The following is a 15,000-nucleotide window of genomic DNA, read 5'->3' as shown; positions in this document are numbered from 1 at the left end:
AGGCGGTCTCCCATCCAAGTACTAACCAGGCCCAAACCTGCTTAGCTTCCGAGATCAGACGAGATCGGGCATAGCCAGGTTGGTATGGCCGTAAGCGAAAGCTGCTGCAAAGAGAGGGCTAATTAAAGATCAGCCACTGTAATCTCCAGTACATTATATAAATAGGGACGAAAACCCAAAAGCTTACAGCACCTGGCAATCCCAGGCGGTCTCCCATCCAAGTAGTAACCAGAACCAAACATGCTAAGATTCAGACATCGGGCATTGACTCTTTGTTTTTTTTTGTTTTTTTTTCACGATTAAAAAATTCCAAAAAGTAAAAAAATTTGAAAAATTTCCAAAAAGCTTTCAGCACCTGGTATTCCCAGGCGGTTTCCCATCCAAGTACTAAACAGGCATAGCCAGGTATGGCCGTAAGCGAAGGCTGCTGCAGAGAGAGGGCTATTTAAAGATCAGCCACTCTAATCTCCAGTTCAATATATAAGTAGGGAAGAGAACCCAAAAGCTTACAGCACCTGGTATTATTCTCAGGCAGTCTCCCATCCAAGTAATAACCAGAACCAAACATTCTAAGATTCAGAGATCTGGCATTGACTCCTTTTTTTTTTTCAAGATTATTACATAACTAATGAAAATTTTCCAAAAAGCTTACAGCACCTGGTATTCCCAGGCGGTCTCCCATCCAAGTACTAACCAGGCCCAAACCTGCTTAGCTTCCGAGATCAGACGAGATCGGGCATAGCCAGGTTGGTATGGCCGTAAGCGAAAGCTGCTGCAAAGAGAGGGCTAATTAAAGATCAGCCACTGTAATCTCCAGTACATTATATAAATAGGGACGAAAACCCTAAAGCTTACAGCACCTGGCAATCCCAGGCGGTCTCCCATCCAAGTAGTAACCAGAACCAAACATGCTAAGATTCAGACATCGGGCATTGACTCTTTTCTTTTTTTTTTTTTTTTGCACGATTATTATATAATTAGTGAAAAAATTCCAAAAAGTAAAAAAATTTGAAAAATTTCCAAAAAGCTTTCAGCACCTGGTATTCCCAGGCGGTTTCCCATCCAAGTACTAACCAGGCATAGCCAGGTATGGCCGTAAGCGAAGGCTGCTGCAGAGAGAGGGCTATTTAAAGATCAGCCACTCTAATCTCCAGTTCAATATATAAGTAGGGAAGAAAACCCAAAAGCTTACAGCACCTGGTATTATTCTCAGGCAGTCTCCCATCCAAGTAATAACCAGAACCAAACATGCTAAGATTCAGACATCGGGCATTGACTCTTTTTTTTTTTTCAAGATTATTACATAACTAATGAAAATTTTCCAAAAAGCTTACAGCACCTGGTATTCCCAGGCGGTCTCCCATCCAAGTACTAACCAGGCCCAAACCTGCTTAGCTTCCGAGATCAGACGAGATCGGGCATAGCCAGGTTGGTATGGCCGTAAGCGAAAGCTGCTGCAAAGAGAGGGCTAATTAAAGATCAGCCACTGTAATCTCCAGTACATTATATAAATAGGGACGAAAACCCTAAAGCTTACAGCACCTGGCAATCCCAGGCGGTCTCCCATCCAAGTACTAACCAGGCCCAAACCTGCTTAGCTTCCGAGATCAGACGAGATCGGGCATAGCCAGGTTGGTATGGCCGTAAGCGAAAGCTGCTGCAAAGAGAGGGCTAATTAAAGATCAGCCACTGTAATCTCCAGTACATTATATAAATAGGGACGAAAACCCTAAAGCTTACAGCACCTGGCAATCCCAGGCGGTCTCCCATCCAAGTAGTAACCAGAACCAAACATGCTAAGATTCAGACATCGGGCATTGACTCTTTTTTTTTTTTTTATGCACGATTATTATATAATTAGTGAAAAAATTCCAAAAAGTAAAAAAATTTGAAAAATTTCCAAAAAGCTTTCAGCACCTGGTATTCCCAGGCGGTTTCCCATCCAAGTACTAAACAGGCATAGCCAGGTATGGCCGTAAGCGAAGGCTGCTGCAGAGAGAGGGCTATTTAAAGATCAGCCACTCTAATCTCCAGTTCAATATATAAGTAGGGAAGAAAACCCAAAAGCTTACAGCACCTGGTATTATTCTCAGGCAGTCTCCCATCCAAGTAATAACCAGAACCAAACATTCTAAGATTCAGAGATCTGGCATTGACTCTTTTTTTTTTTTTTTCAAGATTATTACATAACTAATGAAAATTTTCCAAAAAGCTTACAGCACCTGGTATTCCCAGGCGGTCCCAAACCTGCTTAGCTTCAGAGATCAGACGAGATCGGGCATAGCCAGGTTGGTATGGCCGTAAGCGAAAGCTGCTGCAAAGAGAGGGCTAATTAAAGATCAGCCACTGTAATCTCCAGTACATTATATAAATAGGGACGAAAACCCTAAAGCTTACAGCACCTGGCAATCCCAGGCGGTCTCCCATCCAAGTAGTAACCAGAACCAAACATGCTAAGATTCAGACATCGGGCATTGACTCTTTTCTTTTTTTTTTTTTTTTTTTTTTTTTTGCACGATTATTGTATAATTAGTGAAAAAATTCCAAAAAGTAAAAAAATTTGAAAAATTTCCAAAAAGCTTTCAGCACCTGGTATTCCCAGGCGGTTTCCCATCCAAGTACTAACCAGGCATAGCCAGGTATGGCCGTAAGCGAAGGCTGCTGCAGAGAGAGGGCTATTTAAAGATCAGCCACTCTAATCTCCAGTTCAATATATAAGTTTGGAATAAAACCCAAAAGCTTACAGCACCTGGTATTCCCAGGCGGTCTCCCATCCAAGTACTAACCAGGCCCAAACCTGCTTAGCTTCCGAGATCAGACGAGATCGGGCATAGCCAGGTTGGTATGGCCGTAAGCGAAAGCTGCTGCAAAGAGAGGGCTAATTAAAGATCAGCCACTGTAATCTCCAGTACATTATATAAATAGGGACGAAAACCCAAAAGCTTACAGCACCTGGCAATCCCAGGCGGTCTCCCATCCAAGTAGTAACCAGAACCAAACATGCTAAGATTCAGACATCGGGCATTGACTCTTTTTTTTTTTTTTTTTTTTTTTGCACGATTATTATATAATTAGTGAAAAAATTCCAAAAAGTAAAAAAATTTGAAAAATTTCCAAAAAGCTTTCAGCACCTGGTATTCCCAGGCGGTTTCCCATCCAAGTACTAAACAGGCATAGCCAGGTATGGCCGTAAGCGAAGGCTAATGCAGAGAGAGGGCTATTTAAAGATCAGCCACTCTAATCTCCAGTTCAATATATAAGTAGGGAAGAAAACCCAAAAGCTTACAGCACCTGGTATTATTCTCAGGCAGTCTCCCATCCAAGTAATAACCAGAACCAAACATTCTAAGATTCAGAGATCTGGCATTGACTCTTTTTTTTTTTCAAGATTATTACATAACTAAAGAAAATTTTCCAAAAAGCTTACAGCACCTGGTATTCCCAGGCGGTCTCCCATCCAAGTACTAACCAGGCCCAAACCTGCTTAGCTTCCGAGATCAGACGAGATCGGGCATAGCCAGGTTGGTATGGCCGTAAGCGAAAGCTGCTGCAAAGAGAGGGCTAATTAAAGATCAGCCACTGTAATCTCCAGTTCATTATATAAGTTCGGAATAAAACCCAAAAGCTTACAGCACCTGGTATTCCCAGGCGGTCTCCCATCCAAGTACTAACCAGGCCCAAACCTGCTTAGCTTCCGAGATCAGACGAGATCGGGCATAGCCAGGTTGGTATGGCCGTAAGCGAAAGCTGCTGCAAAGAGAGGGCTAATTAAAGATCAGCCACTGTAATCTCCAGTACATTATATAAATAGGGACGAAAACCCTAAAGCTTACAGCACCTGGCAATCCCAGGCTTTCTCCCATCCAAGTAGTAACCAGAACCAAACATGCTAAGATTCAGACATCGGGCATTGACTCTTTTTTTTTTTTTTTTTTTTTTTTTGCACGATTATTATATAATTAGTGAAAAAATTCCAAAAAGTAAAAAAATTTGAAAAATTTCCAAAAAGCTTTCAGCACCTGGTATTCCCAGGCGGTTTCCCATCCAAGTACTAAACAGGCATAGCCAGGTATGGCCGTAAGCGAAGGCTGCTGAAGAGAGAGGGCTATTTAAAGATCAGTCACTCTAATCTCCAGTTCAATATATAAGTAGGGAAGAAAACCCAAAAGCTTACAGCACCTGGTATTATTCTCAGGCAGTCTCCCATCCAAGTAATAACCAGAACCAAACATTCTAAGATTCAGAGATCTGGCATTGACTCTTTTTTTTTTTCAAGATTATTACATAACTAATGAAAATTTTCCAAAAAGCTTACAGCACCTGGTATTCCCAGGCGGTCTCCCATCCAAGTACTAACCAGGCCCAAACCTGCTTAGCTTCCGAGATCAGACGAGATCGGGCATAGCCAGGTTGGTATGGCCGTAAGCGAAAGCTGCTGCAAAGAGAGGGCTAATTAAAGATCAGCCACTGTAATCTCCAGTTCATTATATAAGTTCGGAATAAAACCCAAAAGCTTACAGCACCTGGTATTCCCAGGCGGTCTCCCATCCAAGTACTAACCAGGCCCAAACCTGCTTAGCTTCCAAGACCAGACGAGATCGGGCATAGCCAGGTTGGTATGGCCGTAAGCGAAGGCTGCTGCAGAGAGAGGGCTATTTAAAGATCAGCCACTCTAATCTCCAGTTCAATATATAGGTAGGGAAGAAAACCTTAAAGCTTACAGCACCTGGTATTATTCCCAGGCAGTCTCCCATCCAAGTAGTAACCAGAACCAAACATGCTAAGATTCAGAGATCTGGCATTGACTCTTTTTTTTTTTTTTTCTAGATAATTACATAACTAATGAAAATTTTCCAAAAAGCTTACAGCACCTGGTATTCCCAGGCTGTCTCCCATCCAAATACTAACCAAGCCCAAACCTGGTTAGCTTCCGAGATCAGATGAGATCAGGCATAGCCAGGTTGGTATGGCCGTAAGCGAAAGCTGCTGCAAAGAGAGGGCTATTTAAAGATCAGAAACTCTAATCTCCAGTTCATTATATAAGTTCGGAATAAAACCCAAAAGCTTACAGAACCTGGTATTCCCAGGCGGTCTCCCATCCAAGTACTAACCAGGCCCAAACCTGCTTAGCTTCCAAGACCAGACGAGATCGGGCATAGCCAGGTTGGTATGGCCGTAAGCGATAGCTGCTGCAAAGAGAGGGCTAATTAAAGATCAGCCACTGTAATCTCCAGTACATTATATAAATAGGGACGAAAACCCAAAAGCTTACAGCACCTGGCAATCCCAGGCGGTCTCCCATCCAAGTAGTAACCAGAACCAAACATGCTAAGATTCAGACATCGGGCATTGACTCTTTTTTTTTTTTTTTTTGCACGATTATTATATAATGAGTGAAGAAATTCCAAAAAGTAAAAAATTTTGAAAAATTTCCAAAAAGCTTTCAGCACCTGGTATTCCCAAGCGGTTTCCCATCCAAGTACTAACCAGGCATAGCCAGGTATGGCCGTAAGCGAAGGCTGCTGCAGAGAGAGGGCTATTTAAAGATCAGCCACTCTAATCTCCAGTTCAATAGATAAGTAGGGAAGAAAACCCAAAAGCTTACAGCACCTGGTATTATTCACAGGCAGTCTCCCATCCAAGTAGTAACCAGAACCAAACATGCTAAGATTCAGAGATCGGGCATTGACTCTTTTTTTTTTTTGCACGATTATTATATAATTAGTGAAGAAATTCCAAAAAGTAAAAAATTTTGAAAAATTTCCAAAAAGCTTTCAGCACCTGGTATTCCCAAGCGGTTTCCCATCCAAGTACTAACCAGGCATAGCCAGGTATGGCTGTAAGCGAAGGCTGCTGCAGAGAGAGGGCTATTTAAAGATCAGCCACTCTAATCTCCAGTTCAATATATAAGTAGGGACGAAAACCCAAAAGCTTACAGCACCTAGCAATCCCAGGCGGTCTCCCATCCAAGTAGTAACCAGAACCAAACATGCTAAGATTCAGACATCAGGCATTGACTCTTTTTTTTTTTTTGCACGATTATTATATAATTAGTGAAGAAATTCCAAAAAGTAAAAAATTTTGAAAAATTTCCAAAAAGCTTTCAGCACCTGGTATTCCCAAGCGGTTTCCCATCCAAGTACTAACCAGGCATAGCCAGGTATGGCCGTAAGCGAAGGCTGCTGCAGAGAGACGGCTATTTAAAGATCAGCCACTCTAATCTCCAGTTCAATATATAAGTAGGGAAGAAAACCCAAAAGCTTACAGCACCTGGTATTATTCCCAGGCAGTCTCCCATCCAAGTAGTAACCAGAACCAAACATGCTAAGATTCAGAGATCGGGCATTGACTCTTTTTTTTTTTTTTGCACGATTATTATATAATTAGTGAAAAAACTCCAAAAAGTAAAAAATTGTGAAACATTTCCAAAAAGCTTTCAGCACCTGGTATTCCCAGGCGGTTTCCCATCCAAGTACTAACCAGGCATAGCCAGGTATGGCCGTAAGCGAAGGCTGCTGCAGAGAGAGGGCTATTTAAAGATCAGCCACTCTAATCTCCAGTTCAATATATAAGTAGGGAAGAAAACCCAAAAGCTTACAGCACCTGGTATTATTCCCAGGCAGTCTCCCATCCAAGTAGTAACCAGAACCAAACATGCTAAGATTCAGAGATCGGGCATTGACTCTTTTTTTTTTTTTTGCACGATTATTATATAATTAGTGAAAAAACTCCAAAAAGTAAAAAATTGTGAAACATTTCCAAAAAGCTTTCAGCACCTGGTATTCCCAGGCGGTTTCCCATCCAAGTACTAACCAGGCATAGCCAGGTATGGCCGTAAGCGAAGGCTGCTGCAGAGAGAGGGCTATTTAAAGATCAGCCACTCTAATCTCCAGTTCAATATATAAGTAGGGAAGAAAACCCAAAAGCTTACAGCACCTGGTATTATTCCCAGGCAGTCTCCCATCCAAGTAGTAACCAGAACCAAACATGCTAAGATTCAGAGATCGGGCATTGACTCTTTTTTTTTTTTTGCACGATTATTATATAATTAGTGAAAAAATTCCAAAAAGTAAAAAATTTTGAAAAATTTCCAAAAAGCTTTCAGCACCTGGTATTCCCAGGCGGTTTCCCATCCAAGTACTAACCAGGCATAGCCAGGTATGGCCGTAAGCGAAGGCTGCTGCAGAGAGAGGGCTATTTAAAGATCAGCCACTCTAATCTCCAGTTCAATATATAAGTAGGGAAGAAAACCCAAAAGCTTACAGCACCTGGTATTATTCCCAGGCAGTCTCCCATCCAAGTAGTAACCAGAACCAAACATGCTAAGATTCAGAGATCGGGCATTGACTCTTTTTTTTTTTTGCACGATTATTATATAATTAGTGAAAAAATTCCAAAAAGTAAAAAATTGTGAAAAATTTCCAAAAAGCTTTCAGCACCTGGTATTCCCAGGCGGTCTCCCATCCAAGTAGTAACCAGAACCAAATATGCTAAGATTCAGACATCGGGCATTGACTCTTTTTTTTTTTTTGCACGATTATTATATAATGAGTGAAGAAATTCCAAAAAGTAAAAAATTGTGAAAAATTTCCAAAAAGCTTTCAGCACCTGGTATTCCCAAGCGGTTTCCCATCCAAGTACTAACCAGGCATAGCCAGGTATGGCCGTAAGCGAAGGCTGCTGCAGAGAGAGGGCTATTTAAAGATCAGCCACTCTAATCTCCAGTTCAATATATAAGTAGGGAAGAAAACCCAAAAGCTTACAGCACCTGGTATTATTCCCAGGCAGTCTCCCATCCAAGTAGTAACCAGAACCAAACATTCTAAGATTCAGAGATTGGGCATTGACTCTTTTTTTTTTTCAAGATTATTACATAACTAATGAAAATTTTCCAAATAGCTTACAGCACCTGGTATTCCCAGGCGGTCTCCCATCCAAGTACTAACCAAGCCCAAACCTGCTTAGCTTCTGAGATCAGACGAGATCGGGCATAGCCAGGTTGGTATGGCCGTAAGCGAAAGCTGCTGCAAAGAGAGGGCTAATTAAAGATCAGCCACTGTAATCTCCAGTACATTATATAAATAGGGACGAAAACCCAAAAGCTTACAGCACCTAGCAATCCCAGGCGGTCTCCCATCCAAGTAGTAACCAGAACCAAACATGCTAAGATTCAGACATCAGGCATTGACTCTTTTTTTTTTTTGCACGATTATTATATAATTAGTGAAGAAATTCCAAAAAGTAAAAAATTTTGAAAAATTTGCAAAAAGCTTTCAGCACCTGGTATTCCCAAGCGGTTTCCCATCCAAGTACTAACCAGGCATAGCCAGGTATGGCCGTAAGCGAAGGCTGCTGCAGAGAGAGGGCTATTTAAAGATCAGCCACTCTAATCTCCAGTTCAATATATAAGTAGGGAAGAAAACCCAAAAGCTTACAGCACCTGGTATTATTCCCAGGCAGTCTCCCATCCAAGTAGTAACCAGAACCAAACATGCTAAGATTCAGAGATCGGGCATTGACTCTTTTTTTTTTTTTGCACGATTATTATATAATTAGTGAAAAAATTCCAAAAAGTAAAAAATTGTGAAACATTTCCAAAAAGCTTTCAGCACCTGGTATTCCCAGGCGGTTTCCCATCCAAGTACTAACCAGGCATAGCCAGGTATGGCCGTAAGCGAAGGCTGCTGCAGAGAGAGGGCTATTTAAAGATCAGCCACTCTAATCTCCAGTTCAATATATAAGTAGGGAAGAAAACCCAAAAGCTTACAGCACCTGGTATTATTCCCAGGCAGTCTCCCATCCAAGTAGTAACCAGAACCAAACATGCTAAGATTCAGAGATCGGGCATTGACTCTTTTTTTTTTTTGCACGATTATTATATAATTAGTGAAAAAATTCCAAAAAGTAAAAAATTGTGAAACATTTCCAAAAAGCTTTCAGCACCTGGTATTCCCAGGCGGTCTCCCATCCAAGTAGTAACCAGAACCAAATATGCTAAGATTCAGACATCGGGCATTGACTCTTTTTTTTTTTTTTGCACGATTATTATATAATGAGTGAAGAAATTCCAAAAAGTAAAAAATTGTGAAAAATTTCCAAAAAGCTTTCAGCACCTGGTATTCCCAAGCGGTTTCCCATCCAAGTATTAACCAGGCATAGCCAGGTATGGCCGTAAGCGAAGGCTGCTGCAGAGAGAGGGCTATTTAAAGATCAGCCACTCTAATCTCCAGTTCAATATATAAGTAGGGAAGAAAACCCAAAAGCTTACAGCACCTGGTATTATTCCCAGGCAGTCTCCCATCCAAGTAGTAACCAGAACCAAACATTCTAAGATTCAGAGATTGGGCATTGACTCTTTTTTTTTTTTTTTTTTTTTTTTTTTTGCACGATTATAATATAATGAGTGAAGAAATTCCAAAAAGTAAAAAATTTTGAAAAATTTCCAAAAAGCTTTCAGCACCTGGTATTCCCAAGCGGTTTCCCATCCAAGTACTAACCAGAACCAAACATGCTAAGATTCAGAGATCTGGCATTGACTCTTTTTTTTTTTTTTTTTCAAGATTATTACATAACTAATGAAAATTTTCTAAAAAGCTTACAGCACCTGGTATTCCCAGGCGGTCTCCCATCCAAGTACTAACCAGGCCCAAACCTGCTTAGCTTCCAAGACCAGACGAGATCGGGCATAGCTTTTTTTTTTTTTTTTTTTTCTTTTTTTTTTTTTTCTTTTTTCTTTTTTTTTTTTTCTTTTTATTATCAGTCAAAATACAAGTTGTGTACAAGACATTAAAGCTGTTACAGGGAAATTTTCATAAATGCAAAAGCATTTCACAAAAGCATTTTTCCAAAAATGCATAACACTAAAAACCAAAAACATCTAAAATCACAAATTCATCAAGTTCATTAATCTTCTTTTGGCATATAAAAGTGCTTTTGTTTTAAAATATCCTTCGTAAAAATTCCATAAAAATCCCCCATCTTGTTTTCCAGTTTAAAATAACTGTACAGCATTTTTACATAATCTTCAACCAACTGTTTAAAAATCAACCATAGGTTTGCAGTAACATCTCTGTTTTTGACTATATTCCTTCTTTTCCATATAGCTTTTTTGGCCAAAATTAAAAACAAATTAATTAGTTTCTTGTTTGCTGTATTCTCTGCCATTCCCAACATAAAAAATCTATTCCAGTTGCAGTCCACCTCATTATCTCTTAAGTCTTTGATTATTTCCTTTAATTCCTTAAAAATGGGCTCAACTTCTCACAGAATAAAAACAAATGTAAAATTCCTTCATCTTCTTTTTTACAAACTCTGCATAGGGCATTAGTTTTTTTCTGCATTGCACACAATCTAATTTCCGTAAAAATCACATTTTGTCTAATAAAATAATCAAAACTTTCTAAATCCGCATCCAACCATTTCCATGTCATGTTCTTCCATATATCTTCCTCTTCGATTTCATTAAAATGCCTTATCCATAACTGATTGGCAAGAGGTTTTTTAAAAACTCCATTTATAAAAAACCCATAAAACATTTTAACAGAACCCAAATTAAAATTCACCATATTGTCTTTACATTTTAGAAACACGCTCATTTTCTTTTCTTTTTCTCCCTCATTAATAATTTCATCCAGCCATTGTCCTGGGATTGCTTTTTTTACTTGTTCTTATTGTCTTTTTAAAACATTTACATTAAAGTCCTCCTTCTCCTCATCCATTGCATCTATGATCACTTGAAGTGGTAAAAATCCCTCTTTAAATTCCCATAAAACATCCCTCACCTTTACAAATCCCGCTTGCAACCACTTCTTAAAATAGATATCATACTCTTGCATCTTTATTTTTCCATTTAAAAACAGAGGTTGATTTAAAATCATTTCCCTCCCCTCCGGATTAAAATCCACCTCTGTTAAAAAAAGCCTCCAAGCGCTTAAAACCTCTTTGTAAAATCGTGGGATCCCCTCCATCATCCAATTCTTAAGCTTCATCCATAAAACATTGTCCCCCAAATTAAAATTCCCACATTTATTTAAATAAAGAGCCATCAATCTCTTCCACTCTGCTCTGTTCGTATCATCCAAATATTTTCTTACCACCTTTACTCTCATGCTTTTCATTTTTTGTTCTACATCCACCAAACCCATCCCTACCTCCCCCGGTTTCCCTATCAGTGTAAAATATGCAATTCTTGGAGGCTTTTTGTCCCATAAAAATTCTAAAACACATTTCTTTATTCTCTTTAAAACCCAGTCTGGCAATGGCATCACATGTAATGTATACCACATTCTAGATAACATTAGCATGTTTACAACTAAAATTTTCCCATTTAAACTTAAAACCCTGCTTCTCCAGAAAATCAGTCTTCTTTCCATCCCTCCCACCGTCTCTTCCCACATACTGTCCATAGCCTCCTTTTCATTCTTTGCTACAATTATTCCTAAAATCTTTATTTCTTGCACCTCCATAAAATTACAGATCCCTGTAAGAACCTCCACCCTTCCATATTTCATGTATACAGTTTTTTCTTCATTTATTTTTGCACCCGAACCCTCACAATACTGTTTTGTTTTCTCCATCACTCTTTTAACACTTTCTACATTTTCAACCACAATTGTCGTGTCATCAGCATATTGAAATATTTTCTTTAATTCTTCTCCCTCTTCCATTCGTATTCCATTTATTCTTTTTTCTCTATTTATTAAAAGCCCTAAAGGTTCTGCTACCAAAGAGTACAATTGCGCCGACAAAGGACACCCCTGTCTTATGGATCTTAAAACTTTAAAAGGTTGAGTTAAAAAACCGTTGCATTTTACTTTTGTAAAAATATCCCTGTATAAAACCGAAATCCATTTTATAAAATTATTCCCAAACCCAAATTCCTTTAAAACTGCAAATAAAAAGCCATGTTCAACTCTGTCAAAAGCCTTTTCAAAATCCATACTAATAACATAAGCACTTTTGCCCTTTTCTTTTATATACCCTACTATATCTCTAATGCTGCTAGTAACATCTGCTATATCTCTCGCCTTTACTCCGTACGCTTGGTTTGTTTCTATTATATTTGGCATGACATTTTTTAATCTGTTTGCTAAGACCTTGGCTAAAATTTTAAAATCAGTGTTTAGCATTGTAATGGGTCTAAAATTTTTCAGCTCAGTTTTGTCTCCTTTTTTCTTGTATATTATTTTCATTAATCCTAGCCCCATTCTTGGGCTTACTCTTTCATTTTTAAAAACTTCTTCAAAAATTTCATTTAAAATCACGCTTACTTTGTCTTTAAAAACTTTGTAAAACTCACTTCCAATACCATCTACTCCGGGGCTTTTCCTCACTCTTAATTGATTTATGGCATGTATGATCTCTTCAATTTCTATTTCCCTTTCACATATTCTTTTATCCTCTTCGCCAACTTTCCTTGTTATCTGTTGCAACAAAATATTCCTTTTTTCCTCATCTCCCCCCTCCGACTTAAAAAGTTCTTCATAAAATGATTTCACTTCTTTTAAAATCCCCTCTGTATCTGAGACCACCTGTCCATTCCTACTTTTAAGTTCTTTAATTGTTTCCGCTCTCCCCCTGCTTTTCTCAAGATTAAAAAAGAATCTGTTACATTTTTCCCCTTCCACCGTATATTTTGCTTTGCTTCTCAACATTGCCCCCTTGCATTTCCCCTCTTCTATTTTTCTCAACGTATTTTCTATTTCAATTACTTTTTGCACATCTACTTCATTTTTATTTAACTCCTCTTTTAGAGTTCTCCTTATTTCTCTCTCCTTGGTTCTTTTAACATTTTGTAATAAATTACAGTACTTCATAGAATATTTCTTAATATCATACTTAACATTTTCCCACCATTGCGTTTTGTCTTCCATATACATCTGGTCTTTTTTCCTCCCATCTAATATCATTTCAATTTCTTTTTTAAAACTTTCATTCTTTAAAACCTCAGTGTTTAAAATCCACACCCCAGGTCCCTTTGTTTGTCTTTTAAAATCCATCGTCATTAAAACCATTTTGTGATCGCTTAAGGTCGTTTCTTTGTGAAATATTCCATCAATGAAACATTCAAGATTTCTGGTACTTAAAAAATAGTCTATTCTGGTTTGGCACATAAAATTCCCCACCAACTGTCTTCTTGAAAATTCCTTCTTTTTTCCATTCCTTTCCCGCCACACATCAATCATATTTTTCTCTTCCATCAATGACCTTAGTTCTTTTCTACCCCCATCCGATTTAGAAACCATCCCATTTGCCATATCCATTTTACTAAAAACAGTGTTAAAATCCCCTGCAATCACCACCTTCCCCCATTTTCCAATTACATCAGCTAAAACATTAAAGTATAATTTCTTTTATTTTCTCCATTGGGAGCGTGCACGTTCACTAAAACAAATTTGTCTTCTTCCATTTCCATTTCTACCACCATACATTTTCCTTTTTTATCATTATATATAAGTTTTGTCTTTATACTTCTGTCTTTTCTTATTAAAACCGCCACTCCTCCTCCCATTTTTCCTCTTCATTATTAACAAGTAATTCCCCTTCCCATCTTTTTGTAATATCCTCCATAACATTCTCTTTCCAGTTTGTCTCTTGCAATAAAATCACATCTTCATTTTGACACAATTCCTTCACCTTTTCAAATTTATAAACATTCATTAGTCCTCTAGCATTAAAAGTCACAATTTTCAGCACCATAAAATAAAATAAAAGCCATAAAATCCCCATATTGTCAGTTCATTCCCTCTCCTTCCTTTACCATTTCCCCACTGTCCTGTTTTTCCTCACATCCTTGTTTTAATACTTTTCTTTTGGCTTTCTCTAAATTTGGTGTTACCTTAGTTTGTCTTCTTCTTTTATTGATTCCTGTAGTGCCGGCATCGTCGATGCATTCACTGTCTTTGTCCATTCTCCCATCCTCGCTGACCCACTCCTGCTCCTCTGTCTTTTCCAGTTCAATCTGTAAAGTATCAGTTATTTCCATCAGTGACCCCGTTTCCTCACTGCACTGTGTTAATCCAGTCCTTTCACTTTCCTCTTCAACGTCTGTGCTTGCGGTATCCTCTCTTTGTGTTCCTTCCGTGTTCTCGTGTAGCTCCTCTTCACCGTCTTCCTCATGTATCTGCCCGCACCCCTGCTCTTCCTCCTGATGTGGTTCTCCGAACCAGCACTCGCACTTATTTAGCACGAGCCTGCAGTCCGGGCACCTCACCGCATTACAGTCCCTCGCGAAATGTCCCCTTTCCGAGCACTTAAAGCATTTGAAGTCCGGACAGTCCTTCATCATGTGTTCAGGGCTCATACATAACCTACAGGTTCTCACCTGCTGGCTATGTATCACCCTGAAATACTGAGGTCCCTCTTCCGTCTCCATTCTCGTACTGTAGGGCAGAGAAGCCACCTCTTTTGGAAACCGTACTCTCAGGAATCTCGTTCCATCCTCAATGCGGGTGCCCGGGTAGAATCTCCTTTTGATCTGTGAGATAGGAGTCACAACCCATCCCTCCAGCTTCTTTAAAATATCATCATCCTCCAGGTAAGCAGGCAGATGCATGAAAGATACAGCAAAATCCTTATTGTTCAACTTTTTAATTTCACAAGTCTTTCCTTTAATCATCAATCCTTCTTCCAGTTTCTCAATATCTTCTTCCTTTTCCAATGTAATTTCATATTGTTTCATCATTTTTGGTCTTACCGCTAGTATGCTAGTCACTTCAATCTTGTCTTTCAATGCTTCTATAATGTCCTCTGCTCTCCCATCTTTTACCTCCGTCAAATCAATCACTACCGTTGCTTCCTTTGCATAAATCCGTTTGAGTCTCCTTTCTGGGTAATCCTTTTCTCGTTGTCTTTTATCCAGTCCATTTTCAGTTAGCTGCCTTGTTTGTTTTGCCAAATCCATGTCTGTAGCTGTTAATCCGTCCATTTAACAAAAAAAAAACACAAAACTAAAATGATCCCTCCCAAACAGCAAAGCTGTTGGGAGGACAAATAACAAAA

At 39.0% G+C, this 15,000-nt stretch overlaps 12 non-coding genes across 12 annotated transcripts in view; all 12 read right to left on the bottom strand.

The window, feature by feature from the left end:
- The window catches only part of LOC132138018 (5S ribosomal RNA), a 119-nt gene extending 23 nt beyond the window's left edge, over positions 1-96 (bottom strand). The window contains exon 1 of the ribosomal RNA XR_009432331.1: positions 1-96. This exon is cut by the window's left edge and continues 23 nt beyond it. This is a non-coding gene — a ribosomal RNA (5S ribosomal RNA).
- A 549-nt stretch (positions 97-645) lies between these two features.
- Positions 646-764, bottom strand: LOC132139279 (5S ribosomal RNA). The gene has a single exon (XR_009433504.1). It is a non-coding gene; the product is annotated as a 5S ribosomal RNA (ribosomal RNA).
- Positions 765-1,327: 563 nt separating this feature from the next.
- LOC132139278 (5S ribosomal RNA) lies at positions 1,328-1,446 on the bottom strand. Its single transcript, XR_009433503.1, has one exon. It is a non-coding gene; the product is annotated as a 5S ribosomal RNA (ribosomal RNA).
- An 84-nt stretch (positions 1,447-1,530) lies between these two features.
- LOC132138566 (5S ribosomal RNA) lies at positions 1,531-1,649 on the bottom strand. Its single transcript, XR_009432853.1, has one exon. It is a non-coding gene; the product is annotated as a 5S ribosomal RNA (ribosomal RNA).
- Positions 1,650-2,737: 1,088 nt separating this feature from the next.
- Positions 2,738-2,856, bottom strand: LOC132139276 (5S ribosomal RNA). Its single transcript, XR_009433501.1, has one exon. It is a non-coding gene; the product is annotated as a 5S ribosomal RNA (ribosomal RNA).
- Positions 2,857-3,420: 564 nt separating this feature from the next.
- LOC132139275 (5S ribosomal RNA) lies at positions 3,421-3,539 on the bottom strand. The gene has a single exon (XR_009433500.1). It is a non-coding gene; the product is annotated as a 5S ribosomal RNA (ribosomal RNA).
- An 84-nt stretch (positions 3,540-3,623) lies between these two features.
- On the bottom strand, positions 3,624-3,742 carry LOC132139274 (5S ribosomal RNA). The gene has a single exon (XR_009433499.1). It is a non-coding gene; the product is annotated as a 5S ribosomal RNA (ribosomal RNA).
- Positions 3,743-4,308: 566 nt separating this feature from the next.
- LOC132139273 (5S ribosomal RNA) lies at positions 4,309-4,427 on the bottom strand. The gene has a single exon (XR_009433498.1). It is a non-coding gene; the product is annotated as a 5S ribosomal RNA (ribosomal RNA).
- An 84-nt stretch (positions 4,428-4,511) lies between these two features.
- On the bottom strand, positions 4,512-4,630 carry LOC132138470 (5S ribosomal RNA). Its single transcript, XR_009432760.1, has one exon. It is a non-coding gene; the product is annotated as a 5S ribosomal RNA (ribosomal RNA).
- Positions 4,631-4,859: 229 nt separating this feature from the next.
- On the bottom strand, positions 4,860-4,978 carry LOC132138990 (5S ribosomal RNA). The gene has a single exon (XR_009433263.1). It is a non-coding gene; the product is annotated as a 5S ribosomal RNA (ribosomal RNA).
- Positions 4,979-5,062: 84 nt separating this feature from the next.
- LOC132138779 (5S ribosomal RNA) lies at positions 5,063-5,181 on the bottom strand. The gene has a single exon (XR_009433059.1). It is a non-coding gene; the product is annotated as a 5S ribosomal RNA (ribosomal RNA).
- Positions 5,182-7,897: 2,716 nt separating this feature from the next.
- LOC132138511 (5S ribosomal RNA) lies at positions 7,898-8,016 on the bottom strand. Its single transcript, XR_009432800.1, has one exon. It is a non-coding gene; the product is annotated as a 5S ribosomal RNA (ribosomal RNA).
- Positions 8,017-15,000: the final 6,984 nt, after the last annotated feature.

Source organism: Carassius carassius, unplaced genomic scaffold (genome assembly GCF_963082965.1).
Source record: "Carassius carassius unplaced genomic scaffold, fCarCar2.1 SCAFFOLD_57, whole genome shotgun sequence".
NCBI lineage: Eukaryota > Metazoa > Chordata > Actinopteri > Cypriniformes > Cyprinidae > Carassius > Carassius carassius.
The sequence above is the reverse complement of the archived record's forward strand: the minus strand, read 5'-3'. Positions and strand labels throughout refer to the sequence as shown.